Genomic DNA, 7,454 nt, shown 5'->3' with positions numbered 1-7,454 from the left:
ACCCCGGATTTTGCTAGTGCTGCACCCCTTCCTCCCCCCACTGTAGAAAACCTAGGAAGAAAATTCTCTGGTGCTCTGGATTGGAAATGTCATCCTCTGGTCTGTCATGGGGGTTTTTCCTCCTAGGCAACTTTGATGTAAATACCTGCTGGTGGGGCAGTAAGACATTAAAAATACCTACAGAAACTAAAATATATTATATGGCCACCACCACCAATGGTGCTGTTTGGGGACAGGAAGTCCCCTGGGGGCACATCCATCATCCTCCACACAGCTCTCATGGAAGAAAAATCTCTAGTCTACTCAGCCTGAGTGCAAGAGCCAGGCCCTCAGCAATGGAGAGTACCCTGGTGGGGGCAGTACTGGGGGAGATAACTCCTACAGCAATTCCTCTGATCACCTGTGCACCCCCCAGGGCCTGAAGCCATTCACTGCAGCATAGGTCTTGTGTCAGGAGTGTTCAGTGCGGACTTTGCCGTGCCTTTCTTCCCAGGAGGAGGTGTGGTACAGAGGCAGGGGCTGTGAACCTGATTTGCTAATGGGGAGAAGAGAGGTTACAAGCTTACCACACAATTGTCTTAGCTATCACTTTACCCAGTGGCCTTTGAGTCAGGTCAGCAGAAACTGCTTTCCGTTTCAAAGGCAGGAGAGAGCCTGGTAGGTTTAAAGTCAATCATCTCAGACCCAGGAGAACGTTAGTCTGAGCAAGAAAACTAGAGAACTGAGCTCAGTTCTCTATACCAAGGGCAAATATCAGGCACAGTCTCACACCCTTCCTGAGAATCAATTTTCCCCATTAGGAAGGAAACTGATAACAGTTCCAGAATGGACTTAATACAAGCATTTGCTTAGAAGGCTTTTGTTTGATCATATCGTTTCTCAGAATATACAGAATTATACAAAAGAAAAAAAGAAATGTATCTGTACATTTCCCTTGCAGCTTGGGGCAAGTTTTATTGCTTTTAGCCCAAAGCCCAGGATGAGATTTAGACTAAAGAGCGAATAAGCTATGATCTTTAGTGTGGCTCAGGGTTACAGGGAGCAAATGATTTTTGGAGCACAACTGGAAAGGTATTTAGCATTTTCAAAGGCAGTTCATCAAAGGAATCAGCATAGCATCCACCATATTGATTTATTTGGACTGTCTAACATCTCTTTAGCTCTGATTTTATTTGAAGAGCCACTGCACAGAAAGAGTGACATCAGAAGTAATGCATCCGTCAGAGTCAGCAGTTAGGAGCCAGCCTTCTGTGGGTTGGTTTCTGTAAGTGCTAGTTAGAACAACATGGGATTCTGGGTGTGGCTCTGCAAGCAAACGTAATATGAAGATCCCACTACTTTAGGGTGGAGGTGACAAGGTCCCAAGACTGGGTGGGGTTATAGGAACGCTCTTGATTATTCATATGTGTTCCATCCTTCACTTTCAAAAGTATTTCTCTCTTTTTTTTAAGATTTTGTTTATTTATTTGACAGAGAGAGGAAGAGAGACAGTGAGAGAGGGAACACAAGCATGGGGGAGTGGAAGAGGGAGAAGCAGGCCTCCCGCCGAGCAGGGAGCCCCATGCGGGGCTCGATCCCAGGACCCTGGGATCATGACCTGAGCCAAAGGCTGACATTTAATGACTGAGCCACCCAGGCACCCCCAAAAGTATTTCTTGCTAGGATTTGGTTTCCACCATGTCACCACACCTTGAGTGTCTTCCTTGTGCTACATTGCCCATGGGCTGAGTAACCCCCAGGCAACTGATATTCATGCAAACCCTCCAAGGTGAGGATGCACGGACTGATCAGGCGGGAGGTACCTTGCAGAATGCCTAAGTCCACCCACCTGGAGCAGGTGAGGCCTGAATGTGTGAAAGGACCCGCCCATGTCACAGTGTTGGCAGGTGGCTTGGCTCAGACCTCCCTTCTCTTAGCCTCTTATCTTATTGATCCCATATCTCGGTGACTTCCTCTGCTTCTCTTCAAAGGATGCAAATTCCAGAAGTGAATTTGATTTGGGGAAAAAGAGCTAACATTCACCTAGGGTCAAGTCTAGAATACTAGATAAACTGTCACCAGTGAAAGATGATGAGGTTAAATTAATCTTACCTATGACCCCCTATGGATCAGCCTATTCCCCACGACTTCACTCTATAGATGTCACACCCAGAAGCTTTCAGGGATCTGAAAGGATCAATGCAAAATAGCTCTCAGTTTTGCCCTTTACCATCCTACCTGTCCTTCAGGATCCTTGATGCAAGGTGTCCCTCTCTCTTTCCTGCTTTGCTGTGCATAATCCTGACCCTCCTTTCCGTTCATTTTCCCTCCTGAAAGATTGCAAGTTTAAAGAGAAAGAATTGGGAACCACGTGAAACTTTCTTGGCAGACAGAATTGAGGAATGAGCTCTTCTTTACCACATGGTGCAGTTGAAGTCCTTCCAATGGTGTTGGGAGGCACAAACTGAGGATTTCAGGGGTGCGGTGGGGAGAACTGGAGGATTTGTCACTGTTAACCCAAAGGGGAGCCAGAGTCTAAATCTCAGCAGGTCTGTCTCGAAAACCAGTGTTTTTCACACCACCATGGTTCTCCAAAGGAAAAATATGATTAGTAAAGTTAGCAAAAGGAACAGCCTGAGGATAATGTCTGTTTCCTGGTGTTTCAGGAAGGGTGGGTGCCCTGGAATGAAACATTATTTCTTTGTTGTGTTTCCAAGCATAGCTGCTAACAATTTGGCCACTTTGAGTGGCTCTTCACATTCCCCAAAATAGCTCTAGATGTCTCTTCTATTAATTGCTGGAGGGGAAAACGAGAGTTGTAGCGTCTGCTGGATGTAAAAATGAAGCCAAATGGCTATTGAAACTCTTATTAGTGCTGAGAACAGTGAGTAGCTCACACCTCTGGTCCCATGATCTCATTTGGACAAAGCAGAACTCCATTTCCTTGGCAGTATGTCATCAATATGTTTGACAAGCTAGTTTAGGAGCCTGGCCTTCCACACATGCTGCACACATATGTGGCCTGGAGGGTGCAGACTATTTTGCCAAACTCAGGTCACAGAGAACCCTGGGGATGCTCCAGGTTGAACCTTTGCCCCTGTAGGCTTCCTGCATTGTGGTGCTGTCTGTCATTATATGTGTTTACCAGCCTCTATGTTCACATGGTATTGTGTACCCTGAAGGCATGGACTAGTCCTTGCACATAATAAACACAATAAGGACCAACTACAGAGAGCTTTTGTTCCAGACACTGTTCTGATACGTTTTTGGTATTAATTTGCTTCTTCAATGGAAAACAAAAAATCACTATAAAGGTAGTACCATTGTGAGCTGGCCCTATTTGCACCCTCTAGATTACAGATGAAACGCTGAGGGACAGAGAAGTTACTCTCCTAACACGGAGCTAGTGGGGGAAAGAGTGGCAGAGCTGGGATGTAAAATCAGGCAGTCTGATCTAGAAGGTGGATCTTAATTGCTATTCTAGACTGTCTCTCAAAAATGGGGATCAATAAATGGCTGAGGGTGCCATATCTGATATCATCACACCAGCCTGAGCATGATGATGATCTGCAAGACTGTTTCTCAGCCCAAACTGTTCACACTCTGACAAACTATTTACATTTTCTACTAAAAGCCCTGGTTTTAGATTGAAGTTCTCGGGGAGTGATGGTGGGGGAGGGGGACAGGGTGGAGAAGGGTGTGACGCTGCCAGTTAGGGGCTGGCAAATACCACACAACTATCATCCATCCACTGTCCTTCACTCTTGCTCTGGATCAATTTCCCAATCTCTAAAGTGGAACAAAAAGGATAGACTCAAAAGGGGGGTTAATTCGAGTAGGATAAATACCAAGAAACTCACACCCTCCCACATCAATGTAAAACTACAGTAAATCAAAGACAAAGAGAAAATATTTAAAGAAGCCCGAGGAGGAAAAAGATACATTACCTTCAAGGGTACAATAATAAGACCAAGCACTGACTTCTCAACAGAAATGATGGAAACCAGAGGATGATGGCATTATATCTTCAAAGTTCTGAAGGGAAATCAACTGCAGAACTAGAATTCTATATCCAGCAAAAACATCCTTCAAAAATAAAAGCAAAATAAAGATACTTTCAGGCAAACAAAAATAGGGAATTAATCACAGCAGACTAACCACTAAAGGAAGTATGGATAAGTTTCCTTTAGACAGAGAAAAAATGATTCCAGATAGAAGCCGGGATGCAAAAGAAAAAAAGAATAATGAGCAACAAAAAGAAAAAAAATGTTAGTAATCATAAATGACTCCTGACTATGGAAAGCAGTAACGATAATGCCTATGGGATTTGACTAAGTATAGACTTGAAATGCGTGACACCAAACACCTAAGGCAGGAGGGGGAGTAACATCCTTCCATTATCTGGAAAGTGATAATGGTCTCAATCTATAGTAGACATTAATAAATCAGTGATACGTGTTGCAAGCTCTAAGGTAACCATCAAAGTTAGTAAAATGATATGTAATCAGCTACCTAATAAAGGGGAAAGAGCAAAATATTTTTAAAAAATACCTAATCCAAAAGAAGACAAGAGAGGACAAAGGAGCATGCAACAGGCAGAACAAGCTGGAAGAAGTGGCAAAAGGATAGTTATAAATCTAAATACATTGGCAACTGCAATAAGTGTAAATATAAGAAATACTTCAACTAAAAGACACAGATCATCAGACTGGAGAGGTCTACAGTGCTTACAAAATACACACTTTGTATGATCCACAATGGTGGAAAGTGGAAAGATAGAAAAAGATATATAATATAAGCACCAACAAATAACGCCAAGGTGGCTCTATTATCATCAGATTCTGAGGGAAGAAGCAGTAGTAGAAATAAAGAGGAACATTTCACAATAAGAAAAATCTCACCAGGAAGATATAATAATCCTAAAATTTTACGTCTAACAACATTGCCTCAAAATACACGCAAGAAGAATTGACAGAATTCAAAGGGAAACAGGAAAATTCACAATCATAGTGGGAGATTTTATTTTATTTTTTTATTTTTTTAAAGATTTTATTTATTTATTTGAGAGAGAGAATGAGAGATAGAGAGCACGAGAGGGAAGAGGGTCAGAGAGAGAAGCAGACTCCCCGCCAAGCAGGGAGCCCGATGTGGGACTCGATCCCGGGACTCCAGAATCATGACCTGAGCCGAAGGCAGTCGCCTAACCAACTGAGCCACCCAGGCGCCCCATAGTGGGAGATTTTAAAACATCTCCCCAAGTAACTGACAAAACAAGCAGAAAATAAAATCAGTAAAAAGAAGGAGGAGGAGATTGAACAACAGATTTAAAAAATTGCTCAATTGGCTAAAATAGAATATGGCACCGGTATTTCAAGGCTGTTACCCACTGTAAGCTACAAGGGAGGGGATAACAGAGTACTCCCAAGAATCTAGAAGTAGACGGGGCGCCTGGGTGGCTCAGTCGTTGAGCGGCTGCCTTCGGCTCAGGTCATGATCCCGGGGTCCTGGGATCGAGCCCCGCATCGGGCTCCCCACTCGGCGGGAAGCCTGCTTCTCCCTCTGCCACTCCCCCTGCTTGTGTTCCCTCTCTCGCTGTGTCTCTCTCTGTCAAATAAATAAATAAAATCTTTAAAAAAAAAAAAAAAGAATCTAGAAGTAGATAGTCCTGTAGAAAGGATCACTTTGAGAGATGGGACATGACCCTCAGTCAAGACACAAAACCCTAGGCAAGTGCAAGGAGGGATCTGGGGCAGTAAACAGCCCAGCTTCACTCTCTTCCCTCTGATCTCGCAGTGCTCCCCACTGTTCAAGTGCAACTGAAGACCATCGATACAGTCCCTACAGATCCGCCTCCCTGGGCACACAGCAGGGTGGACAAGGGTGAGTGGCACAGCTGGGGGTGGGGACAAAGAAAGACAGCCAGCACAGATATGCAAAAATGAAGCTTGCACTTTCTACAACTCAGTTTAATTTTTGACTCCTTACCCCCATTCTATCTTTTACAGACATCTAATCTTTTTGCTGTCCTATAAACTCATGTTTATAAGACACATGTAATTCTTATCGCTTAAGGTTTAAAATACCTTACATGAAGATTTTTCCCTTTTCATGATTTCCCCTTTTCTCGTGGTTTCTTGTTGCTTCAGGAGTTGACACTGAACTTTGGGGTTTACAAGGCAGAGGAGAAGAAAGGAGGAAGGTGCCCTGTGCTTGGTGTTGATCTCTATTAAGTCTGAGGTGGCCTCTTGCTTTCAATAGGACACTTCCCACTTGATCTCTGGCATAGCCAGTGAGTGATGCTCTCTTCAGTGACAGCTCATCTGCCCATGCAGCTCCCTGGATATGGCAGGCTTCTGGTCCATCACCATATCTCCAGACAGTGGGGATTGTCCCAGCTACGTTATCCTGTGTACATTCTTTCATCTCAGCCACCAGACTCTGTATAGACCCACCATAATCCATCCATGTCTCTGCTTAACTTCCATGTCCCACCAGGGACACACTGAGAAATTGAAATGCTATACAGAGCCTTGGGAAACTAGGGAATGTATTGGGAAAGGTGGACTATCCCTGACCCTCTCATACCGAGATATGCCACACTTCTCTTCTGTTGCCCCAGGACAGCACATGTGATATCACGAGCTCACTCCAAGGTTACACTACAACACTGTAATACAAGTTCTCTCTACGCTCCAAGCCCCAAACTCAGGGGGATGTGGAGGGTAGAGCATCCCCAACATACCCTACTATCTTCCACTCTAAACTCTCTTCCTTACCTCAGTTTGGAGGGTCTTTGAATAGTCTTGGGGAAGGAACTAGAGAAGCAGAAGACTGCATATTGCCTCCTTTCAAAGGTTTTTAGCTTATACTCATAGCTAGCCTTTGGACCTAGAGTCCAAGCTAGACCAAGGATGTATGGTATCAATTTGACAAGGCCCCCCGGGGTTCAAAGCAGCCCCTTATCTCATAGTTTTAGAGCAGAAAAAAAAAAGATGGCAAGTATCTCATGAGAGTTCCCCTCACAAGTAAAGAAGCTCCTGTGAAGAATCAGTCCTGTGAAGAATCAGTCCTGTGAAGAGTCAGTCCCCTCCTTATGTTCTAAATCTCACCCCTCTCACCTTCTGAAGAGCTGTATTTCTTCTGCCATCCCTCTTCTCTCCTACAGCATGAGCCTCTCCCTCACCACTGCATCATCCAACAGCATACATATGCTTAGTTTAAAACCAACCAAAATTCCCTTGACTTTCCTCCTATTCTCCAGCTACTGTCTTATTTCTCCACTGCCCTTATTAGTAAACCCTTTCAAGAAGACCGTCTACACTGGCTCTCTACTCCTCTTCACCTGCCCTGGACTTTTCAACTCACGCCAAGTGTGCATCCATATTAATTGCCTTATTGAAATTACTCTTGTCAAGGTTACCAAAGACCAGCCCAGAGTCAAATCCCAAGATGGCACCTCCCTCCTCTTCTTGGTG

The sequence above is a fragment of the Callorhinus ursinus genome, unplaced genomic scaffold (assembly GCF_003265705.2).
Source record: "Callorhinus ursinus isolate GAN/ISIS: 27379988/994484 unplaced genomic scaffold, GSC_fseal_2.0 scaffold20, whole genome shotgun sequence".
NCBI lineage: Eukaryota > Metazoa > Chordata > Mammalia > Carnivora > Otariidae > Callorhinus > Callorhinus ursinus.
This window is presented reverse-complemented; position numbering follows the sequence as displayed.